This window comes from Ornithorhynchus anatinus, chromosome 2 (genome assembly GCF_004115215.2).
Source record: "Ornithorhynchus anatinus isolate Pmale09 chromosome 2, mOrnAna1.pri.v4, whole genome shotgun sequence".
Classification (NCBI taxonomy): Eukaryota; Metazoa; Chordata; class Mammalia; order Monotremata; family Ornithorhynchidae; genus Ornithorhynchus; species Ornithorhynchus anatinus.
Window position 1 is genome coordinate 68330131 of NC_041729.1, and position 15215 is coordinate 68345345.

A 15215-nucleotide genomic window follows, 5' to 3' on the forward strand; every position below is an offset into this window, starting at 1 on the left:
GAGGTCTTCCTGGCCTGCTCACTCCCTCCCTAACATTTCTTCAGGACCTGCTCACTCCCTTCCTTGATGGCCTTCATGTCCTGCCATTTTCTCCCTTGTGGATCTTCTTGGCCTGCAATTACCCTCCCTAGCAGGTCTTCAGGACCTCCTCGCTCACTCCCTTGTAGGTAAGTCTTCAGGGCCTGCTCATTCCTTCCCATGCAGGGCTTCAGGGGCTGCTCCCTCCCTCCCTAGTAGGTCTTCATGGCCTGCTCACTCCCTTCCTTGTAGGTCTTCAAGGCCAGTTTATAGCCTCCCTTGCAGGTCTTCATAGCCTGCTCCCTCCCTCCCTAGCAGTTTGTCAGGGACTGCACACCCCATCTCTAGTAGTTCTTTATGGCCTGCTCACTCCCTCCCTTTCAGTTCTTCAGGGCCAGTTCAATCTATCCCCTTGCAGGTCTTCATGGCCTCCTCACTCTATCCCCTGCAGGTGTTCAGGGCCAGCTCATTCCCTCCCTTCTAGGTTCAGGGCCTGCTCACTCCCTCCCTTGCGAGGTCATCATGGCCTGTTTTTTCCCTCCCTTGCAGGTCTTCATGGCCTACTCACTCGCCCTCTTACAGGTCTTCATGGCCTGTTTTTTCCCTCCGTTGCAGGTCTTCAGGGCCTGCTCATTCCCTCCCTTGTAGCTCTTCGTGGCCTGTTTATTTTCTCTCTTCCAGGTATTCAGGGCCTGCCCCCTCCCTCCCTGTAGATCTTCATGGCCTGCTCACTCTCTCCCATACAGGTCTTCATGGCCTGTTTATTCCCTCCCTTACAGATCTTATAAGCCTGGTAACTGTCTCCCTTGCCAGCTCTTCAGGGCCTCCTCACCCCATCCCTCGCAGATATTCATGGCCTCTTCTCTCCCTCCCTTGCAGGTCTTCAGGGCCTGCTCCCTCCCTCCCTTGCAGGTCTTCATGACTTGCTCCCTCCCTCTGTAGTAGGTCTTCATGCCCTGCTGTCTCTCTCCCAGGCAGGTCTTGAGAGTCAACTCATTCTGTCCCCTTGCAGGTCTTCATGGCCTCCTCACTCCCTCCCCTGCAGGTCTTCAAGGCCAGCACTTTCCCACCCTCACTGGTCTTCAGGACCTTCTCACTCCCTCCCTTGCAGGTCTTCATGGTCTGCTGTCTCCCTCTCTTGCAGGTCTTCAAGGCCTCAGAATAGACTATTTGAGGGGAAGAAGGAGAAATTTGCTTCATGCAAACAATTTCCCACTTTTCGTTCTCTCCCTATTATCTTCTAGGCCTTTAAAGAGAATCTTGGAGGTGAAGATGGAGAACCGTGCTTCATGCACAACCATACCCTACCTTCTTTTCTCTGCCTGAGGTCTTCAAGACCTGAAAGGAGAGTCTTTGAGGTTTAAGAGGAGAAATTTGCTTCATGCATACCATCTCCCACTTTCACCTCTCAAACTGAGGTGTTCACATCCTGAAAAGAGAATATCTGGGGGGAACTAGGACGGGTGTTGTTCATGCAAACAATCGCGTTTCTCTTTCTCCACCTGAGGGCTGGAAAAAGGCAATAGATGGGGTTTAAAAATGGAGAAATTTGCTCCCTGCAAATGATCTGTCTAAGGTCCTCAAGGCCGAAAGAGAAAATATGTGACCTGGAAAAGGAGGCATTGGCTCCATGCAGATACATCTCCTGTGCATTAGTCCATTTCCGGCCTTCAAGGACTATTAATAAAGAACAAAGAGGGAATATTTCATTTGAAAAAGGAGGAATTTATATTGTGTACACTGTCTCCTGCAATTGTTTCTCTACCCTAAGGTCTTCAAGGCCAAAAAAGGGACTGTTTGGGTTGAAAAGAGAAATTCTACTTCACTGGACAAATCTCCTTTTCATTATGGCCTCCCCCCCCACGCCCCGCTTCGCTTTTATAGTGTTTTAATTGAGAATGAGGAGGGAATATCGAATGGGCAAGGGAAAGTATTTGTTTTATGGCAGAAAATATCCCCTTATTTCTTTACCTCTGGTTTTCAAGGCCTGCAAAGAGAGAATGCATATGAGCTGGCAAAGGAGAGTTTTGGCGTCATGCAAAAAGCGTTACCGTTTGTTATGCCACGTAAGGCCTTGGAGGCCTTTAATTGAGAACTCAGAAGAGAAAAAATAAAAGGTGGAAAAGGAGAAACATACTTCATGCAAACAGTCTCCTGTTTGAATTTGTTTACCTAAGGTCTTCAGGACATGAAAGGAGGATATGTGAGATTGAGAAAGGAGACATTTGCTTCCTGCAAAAATCACCTGATCATCTTTCTCCCTTAAGGTCTTCAAGGCCGGAAGAGAAAATAGATGAGCTGGAAAGGGAGAAGTGTGCTTGATGCAGACACATCTCCTGGGCATTGGTCCACCTGAGGCCTCAAGGCCTTTGAGGTGAGAGTGAGTTGAGATTATGTGAGGTGAAACAGGAGAAGTTTGCTTCATGCCAACAACCTCCTGCTTTCACTTCTCTACCGCAGGTCTTCAAGGCTTGAAAAGGGAATATCGGAGGGGGAAGAAGAGAAATTTGTTTTTCGCCAAAACTCTCCCGTCTGTGTGTCTGCAAGACCTGAAGAGAAAATCAATATATGAGCTGGAAAGGGAGAAATGTAACTTCCTACAATAATGTCTCCTGAACCTAAGTCTCCCGGCAGCCTGGCAGACCTTTGAATTGAGAATAAATAAGGAATACTTGAGGTGGAACAGGAGAAATGGGCTTCATGCCCAAATTCTCCTGCATTGATTTCTCTCTTGGTAAGGTCTTTAAGGCCTCAGAAGAGAAGGTATGAGATGCAAAGGGAGAAATTTGTGTCCTGCAAACTCTCTCTCACTTTTTTTTTCTCCACCTCAGGCCTTTCAAGGCCTTTGACGTGAGGGTGAATCGAGATTATCCAAAAGGAGAAAGGAGAAATTTCCAAGGAGCAAAAACCATCCAGCTTTGATTTTGCTAGCTCTGGTTTTTAATGCCTGAAAAGACAGTATTTAAAGTGAAAGAGGAGAAATTTGCTGCATGTAAAAATGATCACGCAAATTTCTCTGCCTCAGGTCTTCAAGAACTGCAAAGACATTAATTGGGGTCGAAAAGGAGAAATTTGCTGCATGCAGACTCTAAGACCTGCAATGAGAACATTTGAGGAGTGAAAGAGATAGGGCCAACTGCCAATTTCCTCTCTCTTTACTTTTTCAACCTCATCCTTAAAGTCCTTGTGTTCTTTGACAGAGAAAGTATGATCAACTCAGTGTGAAAAGGAGAAATTTTCTTGCTGCAAAATTTTCCCCTTTATTTTGCCACCAATGTCTTTGCCTTTCCAAGCCTTTTCATTAGGAGAGAAAATATTTGGGACAAAGGAAAAGGTAAAACTTGCTTCATGCAAACAACCCTCCTTCTTATTATACCCCCTCAGGCCTTCAAGGCCCTTTCATTTTAGAGTTGAGGTGAAAAAGGAGGCAGGTGCTTAATGCCAGTCAATCGGGAATCTCTTCTGGGTCCCAGGCTGTGTCTCGAACCTCTGGTCCAAGGTATTGGAAGGCGATCAATGAAAATTTGAGGTGGAGGAGGAAGAGGAGGGATTTTTGCATCATGCCAAATTCCTGAAAAACTTAGCTTCATGTAAAACAGCCTCTCCTGTGATGACCTCCTGCCTTGGGTCTTCAAGGCCCAGGGGCAAGTAGGGTGAAAGGAGCTTCATGCCCAAATCTCCTGTTGGATCCATCCCATCCCACCTGGCTACTCTGGTCTTTGTGGTGGTTGGTGGAGGCTGGGCTGGGGGCCAGGGGAGGCGGTGCCGGGGCTGAGGTGGGGGGGTGGGGGGCGGGCGGTGGGCCAGGGAGGGAAACCCTAAAGAAACTTTGCAAGGGGAAATGGGAGGCAATTCTCTCCTTGCAGAATCTCCTGAAAAACACGGTCTGGTTGTCCAAGAAATCCCTAGTTGGTCCTTCAGGGCTGCATTTCTAGACCAAGAGATTATCATCCTCATCGACAATCTGGGCTATCTCTCTTGTGAACCTTCCTTTTTTCAGAGAGGTTAGAGCTGCTCCAATTGGACCGTGTAGGCTCATTTTCCATGTTAAGAAGTGGTCCGGTCTTATCTGGAGATATCTTTCACAATTCTATAGTGTTTTGTCAGGATTTCAATTTCTAACCTCTTTGACACAAGCACGACAGAGATAACTCCTTGCCCTTCTCTAAATCCTGGTTGACCAACTCAGTGTTCAATGGAATGTTCTTTTTCTTTCACTCAACTGATATAAAACAACTAAAGGATTTATGCAGCACATCACACCAGCATTTTAAAAGTCAATAAAATAGCTAAATAAAATAAAAAGCTAAAATAAAGTAGAATGCAACTACAGGTCACACAATGAAATACAATAAAATAGTTTAAAATGAAAGTTAATATTAAAATCACAAACATATAAAATGGACATATAAATTTATACAACACTCATTCCATTGAACATAGATGTCTGGGATATCTTGGGATTCAAAAGCAAAACAAAAGAAAACTACCATGCATTGGAAGACCTAAAACGGCGAGGTTTATCTCTCTGCCCTTTCTAACGTGATCAGATGAATGGCTTTGTGAACGCAAACTGACGATAACACTATAGACCCACCTAAAAACTTTGAGAGAAAATTCCATCCAACTTCAAAACAATTTCACTTCCTATGCTTTGTTTAAGAACGTCTGACACACTGAGTATTTTGTCCTCAAAGTTTTCAATCTGTACAGCTTTGGGAGGCTGCCACTCTGGACTGGAACTTTCCTGGATGAGGTAGGCCCTGGTAGAAGCAGAGGTAGGTGCGGGTCAGAAGGGAGAAATTTTCTAAATTCCCAGCAAGGGTGGTGGCGGGGAGGGGAGGCGTTCAAGGGATGTCCTCTGGGTGGCTCTGGGAGCCGGCAAGTGTTGCCTCGGTGGCTTTCAGTGCATTTACTCCTGCCTTAGCTTTTCCACTTCAAAATCTTTTTGAAGATTTTTGTTTTGTAGATTTTGTAGGATTTTTGTTCCCGACACGGAACAAGGAGAGAATCGGCGTTCCTAAATCCGGGGAAGAAATCAGGCGGAGGGGTAGCGGAGCAAGAAGAATTCACGTGATGTTGCCTGCCGTCTGAGTCGTGGGCACTGCCCTTGCTGCCCCTTATTGCAGCGGGGGGAAGCAGGGGCAGTCCGGTGAGAGGGGAGCAGGGGAGGAAGGAGGTGGCAGCCCAGGCCTGCCTGAGGAGGCCAGATGGAGGGTCTAAGCCCACTGCGGCACTGCCACTAGGTGCCCCCTGATCCTCAGTGGGAGTCCCACTGCAGGGTGCACAGTGGCAATGCAGGGGAGGGAACGGCAGGGAAGAGGGGATTGCTGGGGACCCCTTCTGTATCTTTTCCTCTCTCCACCTCCCTTCCCTTTTCTCCAGCCACCTCCATTTCTCCTCCTTCCCGTTCTTCCCCAAAATAAAAGTAAAAAATATTGTTTCAACAGCACCCCTAAATTTGAGGATCCAAGGCCTCCAGTCAAGCCACCTCTAACGTCATCCTGGACGCTGAACACCCGGAGGGAACCCATCCTGAAGCACTGCTGCCTCCACCCTAAGGACCCCAACCTAAGGACCCCCGCCCTCCATCCAAGCCAGCTCCAACTTCTTCCTGGACTCACAACACCCCGCTGGAAGCCCTCCTGAAGCACTCCTGCCTCAACCCTAAGGACTCCAGCCAAGCCAGCTCCAACTTCTTCCTGGACTCTCAACACCCTGAGGGAAACCATCCTGAAGCACTCCTGACTCCATCCCAACCACAAACAACCCCACACCCAGGCCACAAGATGTCTTCTGGGCCTGGCGTTGTCTCTGACCTTCCTGTCCACTTCTCCACCTCCAACCCTCCCACCCTCCCGCCCCCCCACCCCATACCCAATCCTGATCACCCTGTCCACCTACCCCCCTCCAAACCCTAGCCACCTCTCCCCCATTAAACACCCCCGACACCACCCCTGCCAGCTATTCAGAAGTAAGCTTTTCTTCCCCAGAACTCTTTGTTAGTGATTAAATGTTGTTCAAATCCCATCTCACATCTGATGGTCTTTTTTGGTCTGTGGATTGGGTCTTTGTATGCTTCAAAGAGATGGTGCCTGCACAGGAGATTCAAGACAGATGTTCACAGCTGATGAGTAAAACTCCTCTTTGTACAAAGGCTAGTCAAGGTGGCAGCCCTGCCTGAGGGCTTTCCAGTAAGCAGCTAGGTGAGAACTCTTAAGCCAGCCAAAGGTGTGTCAGTTCTGCGGGGAAAGTAGAAGGGTGATCCATGGCACTAGATGTCCCCTCTTTCCTTAGAAATTTCTCTCTCTCTTTCTCTCCCCTAACTCCCAGGAGATCTGATGTGCCCAGGTCCAGACTGATACTTTGCAAGGTATATTTCACAGTGTGGACAGCCACCTTGGAATAATGGGCCAAGTTGAAGGCAAGCAAAACTCACATGTCCTTGTTGTACCTACTGGCTTTGAAACCACACTTTCATACCTTTCCCCTTTCTTTAGCCCTCCCCACGTAAATATCCCTGCTCCCTTTTACCCACCCTCCTTAAGACACTAACACAACACTTTGCTGTCCCGTTATGGTCCACACTTCTTCACACATACTCCTTTAAGTTTCTTCCCCTGCTGTACATCACTAAACACACAGCCCCACACAAAGAAAAGAATTCATTAGAATGTTCCACCTTGAGGATTTCAGAAACCAGACTGACAGGCAAAAATTAAAAAAAGTAAGGGATCAGAATTCTGATATTCTGATTCAATATCAGAATAATCATTGGTTACTCCTGGACATTCACATGGTGACTCCTTGCTTTCCTCCCGGAAAGCTTTATGGTGCATGATCAAGATTGGGCTCTCAGTCCTAAGGGAACACCATTGGTGAGACTGCATCTCTGTATTGTTGTGAGAGACTATGGCACATTTTTCCCATCAAAACACCATCGGGCATCTCATCCGGTCCTATGACCTGTGGGGGTCATTGCTCCAAGAAGACTGTTTAATTAGCGTGGCTCAGTGGAAAGAGCCCGGGCTTCAGTGTCAGAGGTCATGGGTTCGACTCCCGGCTTTGCCACTTGTCAGCTGTGTGACTGTGGGCAAGTCACTTAACTTCTCTGTGCCTCAGTTACCTCATCTGTAAAATGGGGATTAACTGTGAGCCTCACGTGGGACAACCTGATTACCCTGTATTTACCCCAGCGCTTAGAACAGTGCTCTGCATATAGTAAGCACGTAACAAATACCAACATTATTATTATTATTATGGGATGGGTATGTCCTCCTGCCATCAGATTAGGCGATAGAAATGCCTCATCAACATATCCATCTAGTCCCTCACTTCCCCTCATTTATTAATAATAATGATGATGATTCTAATTATGGTATCCGCTAAGCGCTTGCTATGTGCCAAGCACTGTTCTCAGCACTTTTTAAAAAATTATTTTCTGGGTGTCCCAGGCCAGAGGGAGGAAGTGGGCCAGGGACCGGTGGAGAGACAGGCGAGATCGAGGCCCAGTGAGACGCTTAGCACCAGAGGAGCGGACTGTGCCGGCTGGGATGTAGAAGGAGAGAAGGGAAGTGAAGCAGGAAGGGGCAAAGTGATGGAGTGCCTTAAAGCTGAGAATGAGGAGTTTTTGGCTGATACGGGGGTTGATGGGCAACCACTGGAGATGTTTGAGGAGGAGGGTGGCATGTCCTAAAACCTTCTGTAGAAATATAATCTGGGTAGCGGAGTGAAGTATGAACTGAAGTGGGGAGAGGCAGAAGGTTGGGAGGGCAGAAAGGAGGCTGATGCAGTAATCCAGTCAGAATAGGATGAGTGGCTGTACTAATGTGGTAGCAGTTTGGATGGAGAGAAAAGGGCAGATCTTGGCAATGTTTTGAAGGTGAGACTGAAAGGATTTAGCTAGGGATTGGATGTGTGGGATGAAAGAGGGGGCAGAGTCATGAGTGACATCAAGGTTACGGGCTTGTGAGACGAGAAGGATGGTTGTGCCATCTACAGTGAGGGGAAAGTTCGAGAGGGGATAGGGTTTGGGAGGGAAGATAAGGAGCTCTGTCTTGGACATGCTGAGTTTGAGTTGGCAAGAGGGCAGCCAAGTAGAGATGTCCCGAAGGCAGGAGGAGATGCGACCCTGGAGGGAGGGAGAGAGGACAGGGGAGGAGATATATATTTCGGTGTCATCCGCATAGAGGTGATAGTTGAAGCTGTGGGAGTGAATAAGTTCTCCGAGGGAGTGGTGAGTGTAGATGGAGAAGAGAAGGGAAAGAAGGACTGAACCTTTGAGGGAGGTGGAGGAAGAATCTGCGAAGGAGACTGAGAATGAACTGCCAGAGAGATAAGAGGAGAACCAGGAGAGGACAGAGTCAGTGAAGGCAAGGTTCATTCATTCATTCGGTCGTATTTATTGAGCATTCACTATGTGCAGAGCACTGTCCTAAGCCCTTGGAAAGTACTGTACCTTGGTGGCATCGCCTATTTGGGCTTAACGCTGGAAATGATAATGATCACCATTAATGGTATGCATGAGCAGTTAACATGTATAGAGCAGCGGACCGAGCATATGGGAGAATCCCACAGAATCGGCAGACACGTTCCCAACGGTAAGCGCTCCATAGATTCAACCGAATGAATGAAGTCACTTTATTTCTCCATGCCTCACTAATTTCTTGTATCTAAAGTGGAGTAAAGTCTGTGAGCCCATGTCTGATATCTTATCCAGTGCTTAGCAAAGATCCTGTTAAAAAAAAGACATTAATTTTTTCTTTGTACACACAAGTATATTCATGCCCCTAAACATACAGAGCATTTTTCTTAGTGCTATCCCAACAAAGATATACTCTGAGGAAACACATGTATATTTACAAACGTATTTCACTTTATTCAGATGCTTATATACACCATCTTATTCACACATCACAGTACTTATTTCTAGACAGGTGCACACATACCTTTACTTTACAGACAAACCCTCAGGTTGGAACCGACAACCTCCGAATTCAGAGACGGAAGCCTTTCCTCTGCTTCACGTCAACTGCCTTCACCGCTTCTCCCTAAGAGAGAACCCTTGGTATTGAGGTTTGTTTTTCTTCCTGCTTTGCCTTTATCCTCTGTTTGAAATTGAATGAATGAGACCCTTCCCTTATGAGGCCTGCTGTAGCCTAGAGGGAAGGTAAGGATTTGGAGGCCTGGGTTCTAATCTCTGTTTAAGTCTTAGAATTTAATAAAAGATTCTGATCTCCCAAGTAGAATCAGAACTAACCACACTGAGATGCTGAAGCAAAAATTTTTAGCCCTACTCCATCGGTAACCTCTAAAATTTTGCTTTATTTTTACTTGACTTTTAATGAAGCTAATTAAGAACAGCTGAAATCAAATTAAGACTGAGACAGTAAGGTTAATTAAGATTGACAGGCAGGCAGTCTCTTTGAGAGTTGCCAGTTAAGGCTAAAAGGACCCTAAATGGCAACTTGCTGGCCCCTTTAGCCAGGGATTGGAGGGCAGGGATTGTAGCTACTAACTCTAGTAGACTCTTTCAGTTGCTTAATACAGTGCTTGTGACAGAGTAAGTGCTCAGTAAGTATGGATGATTGATTGAATTTTGATGGATTGAAGCCTGTCTAAAAATAATAATAATAGTAATCATAACATATGTTAAGCACTAGTTAGTTAAGCACTAACTATATGCCAAGCACTGCTGCTGTTCACCAAATGATAAACACCGCTTCCAGGTTAAAGGCTACCACCGCTGTTGCTACTGCTTTGGTTTTCCTCGTAAAAGTCTGTAGCCCTTTTTTATGGTATTTGTTAAGCACTTATTGGCAGGCACTGTACTAAGTGCTGGGGTAGATAACAAAATATTATTATTACTATTATTAGTGTAAAGTCTAGAGGCTATCCCTTGATTCTACATTTTCTTCCTCGCAATTTCCAACTGACAGCAGAGGCATCTTTAATGACAGCTCCAAGTTATGACCGGCTTCATGGCATTGATTTACAATACAGGCTTAGCTCTTTATTTGCCAAGGTCAGGTTCACACCATGTTTTAAAATTCTATTTTCAGCTTCTCCTTCTTTGGATTTCCATGGTCTCTGTACCTCCTAGAAAACATATTCTTCCTAAATTGACCTAGTTTATTCAGAGGTAAATCTTCAACCACTTGGACAATAGGCAGTGAGCTGTCACTGCTCAGAACTGAGGTACATCCTGGGTGCTTTTCATCCGAAGGGACGTGGAAGATGATGTGATGAGCTTGTGGTGGGTTTTGTCACGTTCAGTAAATAAATGCTGAACTCTGCTGTTTAGTCAGCTAATAATACTACTAATAATACTAATAATTGTAGTACTTGTAAAGCGCTTACCAAGCACCATTCTAAGCCCTGGGGCAGATACAAGATAATGAGACTGGCCAGTTATAAGAGATGAGGTAACTGAGGTACAGAGAAGTGCAGTGAGCAGACACGTGGCATCTTGGTTCATCCTCTGCACGCTCAAAGTGGAACCTGTTCTATAGTTCTAAGGTCCTGAGGGGCCTTGGGTGGCATGTCTCAATCCCAAGGCTTTCTAGGAGTGGAGCCCAGAGAACCCCACAGCAGACCTGCTATGTGGTTCGGGTGAGTCACAGGCCCGCGGACAAGGTGGCCAGTAGAATGGCCATTTGTCCAATCTGATCACTAACCTAATCGGTTTCACTGCCGACCCCTTCGATACGGTACGGGTCAGTACCGAACGCCTTCCTGTCCATCATTTTTATTTTCCATGCCCAGAATCCCTCCAATCCTTTACTCCGATTACTGAGTTCCGTGGCTCGGAAACGGCGCCCGTAAGTCTGTTGACCGTAGAGGGGAATTCCGCTGGAGAAATGAGCAAGATTCAGGTGGACTTCTGAGAAGCAGTGTGGCCTTGTGGAAACAGTCCAGGCCTGGGAGTCGAAAGACCTGAGTTCCAAGCCAGACTCTGCCAAATGCCCTCTGGGTGAACTCGGGCAAGTCACTCCCCTTCTCTGGGCCTTGGTACTCCTGTTCTCCCTCCTATTTAGACTGTGAGCCCCAAAGGAGACCAGGGACTATGTCGAACCTAATAGTAAACGCTTAACAAATAGCATAAAAAAGTGTTCCGTGAGACGTGACACCCCTGGCATCAGCGCTTAGTACAGTGCTTGGCACATAGTTAAGTGCTTAACAAATATCATTATTATTATCTGTCGGTCCAAGATCTGCAAGGGTCATCAGTGGCCTCCCTACTGACCAGACTTAAAGCTGACCTGCCCTTCCTTCCTGTCTTTCCCCTGACTCGCTGCCTTTTTCCTCCTCTCTCCCCAGGCTCCTGGATGAAGAGCCCTCCAAATGTTGGCCTCCTCTACCTACTTCTTACACCAACAGTCCTTCCCCGGAAGCTGAACGGGACAGAAGCAGGGAAGAGAGACGCAGCGCAGTCTAGTGGAAAGGGCTCACGCCTGGGAGCTGGAGAATCTGGGTTCCAACTCTGGCTCCATCAGCCATCTGCTGTGTGACCTTGGGCAAGCTGCATCACTTCTCTGGACCTCAGTCGCCTCATTTGTAAAATGGGGGATTTTGGACCGTGAACCCATTGTTGGGCAGGGATTGTCTCTATCTTGACGAATTGTACATTCCAAGGGCTTAGTACAGTGCTCTGCACACAGTAAGTGCTCAATAAATATGATTGAATGAATAAATGAATGCGGGACAAGGACCATGTCCAACCCGACTTACAGCACAGCGGCTGGCACATAGAATTCCTTATCTCCCATTCTCTCCTAGACCCCCTCCAATCTGGCTTCCGTCCCCTCCACTCTACCGAGACTGCTCTCTCTAAGGTCACCCATGACCTCCTTCTTGCCTAATCCAATGGCTCCTACTCCATTCTAATCCTCCTTGACCTCTCTGCTGCCTTTGACACTGTCGACCATCCCCTCCTCCTCCATACCTTATCTCACCTTGGCTTCACGGACTCTGTCCTCTCCTAGTTCTCCTCTTACCTCTCTGGCCGGTCATTCTCGGTCTCCTTCGCTGGAGCCTCCTCCCCCTCCCATCCTTTAACTGTTGGAGTTCCTCAAGGGTCAGTTCTTGGCCCTCTTCTGTTCTCCATGTACACTCACTCCCTCGTTGAACTCATTCGCTCTCACGGCTTTGACTACCATCTCTACGCAGATGACACACAGATCTACATCTCCGCCCCTGTCCTCTCCCCCTCCCTTCAGGCTTGCATCTCCTCCTGCCTCCAGGACGTCTCCACCTGGATGTCGGCCCGCCACCTAAAACTCAACATGAGCAAGACTGAGCTCCTCATTTTCCCTCCCAAACCTGGTCCTCTCCCAGACTTCTCTATCACCGTGGATGGCACGACCATCCTTCCCGTCTCTCAGGCCCGCAATCTCGGTGTCATCCTTGACTCGTCTCTCTCGTTCACCCCACGCATCCTATCCGTTACCGAGACCTGCCGGTTTCACCTCTACAATATCGCCAAGATCCGCCCTTTCCTCTCCACCCAAACGGCTACCTTACTGCTACGGGCTCTCGTTATAGCCCGGCTAGACTACTGTGTCAGCCTTCTCTCTGACCTCCCTTCCTCCTCTCTCGCCCCGCTCCAGTCTATTCTTTACTCCGCTGCCCGGCTCATCTTCCCGCAGAAACGATCTGGGCATGTCACTCCCCTTCTTAAACAACTCCAGTGGTTGCCTATCAACCTCCGCTCCAAACAAAAACTCCTCACTCTAGGCTTCAAGGCTCTCCATCACCTTGCCCCTTCCTACCTCTCCTCCCTTCTCTCTTTCTACCACCCACCCCGCACGCTACGTTCCTCTGCCGCCCACCTCCTCACCGTCCCTCGGTCTCGCCTATCCCGCCGTCGACCCCTGGGCCACGTCCTCCCGCTGTCCCGGAACGCCCTCCCTCTTCACCTCCGCCAAACTGATTCTCTTCCCCTCTTCAAAACCCTACTTAAAACTCACCTCCTCCAAGAGGCCTTCCCAGACTGAGCTCCTCTTCTCCCTCTACTCCCTCTGCCACCCCCCCTTTACCTCTCCACAGCTAAACCCTCTTTTTCCCCTTTTCCCTCTGCTCCTCCATCTCTCCCTTCCCATCCCCACAGCACTGTACTCGTCCGCTCAACTGTATATATTTCCATTACCCTATTTATTTTGTTAATGAATTGTACATCGCCTCGATTCTATTTAGTTGCCATTGTTTTTACGAGATGTTCTTCCCCTTGACTCTATTTATTGCCATTGTTCTTGTCTGTCCATCTCCCCCGATTAGACTGTAAGCCCGTCAAACGGCAGGGACTGTCTCTATCTGTTGCCGACTTGTTCATCCCAAGCGCTTAGTACAGTGCTCTGCACATAGTAAGCGCTCAATAAATACTATTGAATGAATGAATGAACATAGAAAGCACTTAACAAATATCATTAGAAAGGAAACAAAAAAACAAAAAAGGAGAGACAGAGTGGAGGTGACCACGGGGACTGGGGAGGCCTCAGTGAAGAGCTTGTGTTCATTTATTGATCAATTGAATGAATGAATGAATTGACTATCCTCCTGGGTGCATAGCACTGTACTAAGCTCTGGGAAAGCCTTGGATGAGGTTTAGACCCCATCCTCAAGGAGTAAATGAATGGGTTGCAGGTATGTATAATTAAGGCTGTTTTCTAGATCCTTTTAATGATGGACAGCTGCAAATCCTCTCCTCCTTAATAGCCTTCTGTCTCTTCCTTCTCTGATCCTACAATCCCACCCCCAGAAACCCAGTCTCTTCATTAGGTGCCCTTCAATGGGACAAGTGGCAGTGCCTCTTTAAAGTCCCAGAGGGAGTTGGGTCTTTCTTTTTCCGAAGTCAGGCCAGTGGGCTGTATTTGCAATAGTTGTGAAGAGGAGATGCAGTGTGTTTGTCTGGGGGTTTGGTGAGTAGAACCTGAGATGCCCCCTTTGGTTAACTTATCTTCTGATCACTCTGTGGTAGTTGTTGGCTTGGTAGTTGATGTATAGGATTAAGAGCCCCCCAAAGTGGGCTTTCTCTACCTACTTTTTATACCAATAATAACAATAATAATAATGTTGGTATTTGTTAAGCGCTTACTATGTGCAGAGCACTGTTCTAAGCGCTGTGGTAGATACAGGGTAATCAGGTTGTCCCACGTGAGGCTCACAGTTAATCCCCATTGTACAGATGAGGGAACAGGCACAGAGAAGCTAAGTGACTTGCCCACAGTCACACAGCTGACAAGTGGCAGAGCTGGGAGTCGAACCCATGACCCCTGACCCCGAAGCCCGGGCTCTTTCCACTGAGCCACCAATGGTCCTGGTGCTGCTGAGGTGGGTAGGGCAAATGGTTTGGCTTTCATGGTTCAGGAGCGATGGGGTGGTTGGTAAGGGGAGTTGCTTTTACATGGGTGAGACAACAGTGGCTTGAGGTGTTTAGGGTGGGGGTATTGGTGTCTTTACTGATTATGGAGATTGAGGGGGTTGAGGAATGGTCTGGTCTCAAGGGTTTGAATTTGAGGGCTGGGGAGAGGATACCCAAGTCTGGGATGATGGTAATCCCAATAATGAGAGTATTTGTTAAGTGCTTAGTAGATGCCGAGCATTGTTCTAAGTGCTGGGTGAGATAGAAGGTAATCAGGTTGGACACAATCCTTGTCCCATGTGGGACTAACATCCTTAATCTCCATCTTTACAGATGAGGTAACGGTGGCACAGAGTGGTAAAGTGACTTCCCCAAGATCACAGAGCAGGCAAGTGGCAGAATTGGGGTTAGAACCCATGACCTTCTGACTCCCAGAATGAGTCGCACGTTAATGAGGTGTAGGTAGTAGAGAGGGCTGATGGTGGTAAGGAGAATGTTTGATATTACTCACTTGTCCATACTGTTGATGTGATGATGGTATTTGTTAAGCACTTATTGTATGTTCCAAGTGCTGGAGTAGGTACAAGATTGGACTTTGATGTGGGTAGTTAAGGGTGTCTGTAGCCCAGCCTCTGATTTGGCTACAGTACTCATGCCCTAGAGAGAAGGGAATGCCACAGACTACACTAGTTTTGGTTTGGCTGATTGGGAGATGAATCTGGGATCTAGGAAGGGAAGTGTCCGATTTGGTTGGGGCAAAAAAATCTCTAGAGAGGAGGAATTTGAGTGGTTGTGATGCTAAGTCTGTTTTAGTTTTAAAAAGTCTGTTTTTAGGGGG

General features: G+C 47.5%; 1 long non-coding RNA gene across 1 annotated transcript; it reads left to right on the forward strand.

Annotated features, from left to right (window-relative positions):
- Positions 1 to 3841: 3841 nt before the first annotated feature.
- LOC114806447 lies at positions 3842 to 6055 on the forward strand. The gene is made up of 2 exons (XR_003754484.2): positions 3842 to 5170; positions 5469 to 6055. It is a non-coding gene; the product is annotated as an uncharacterized LOC114806447 (long non-coding RNA).
- Positions 6056 to 15215: the final 9160 nt, after the last annotated feature.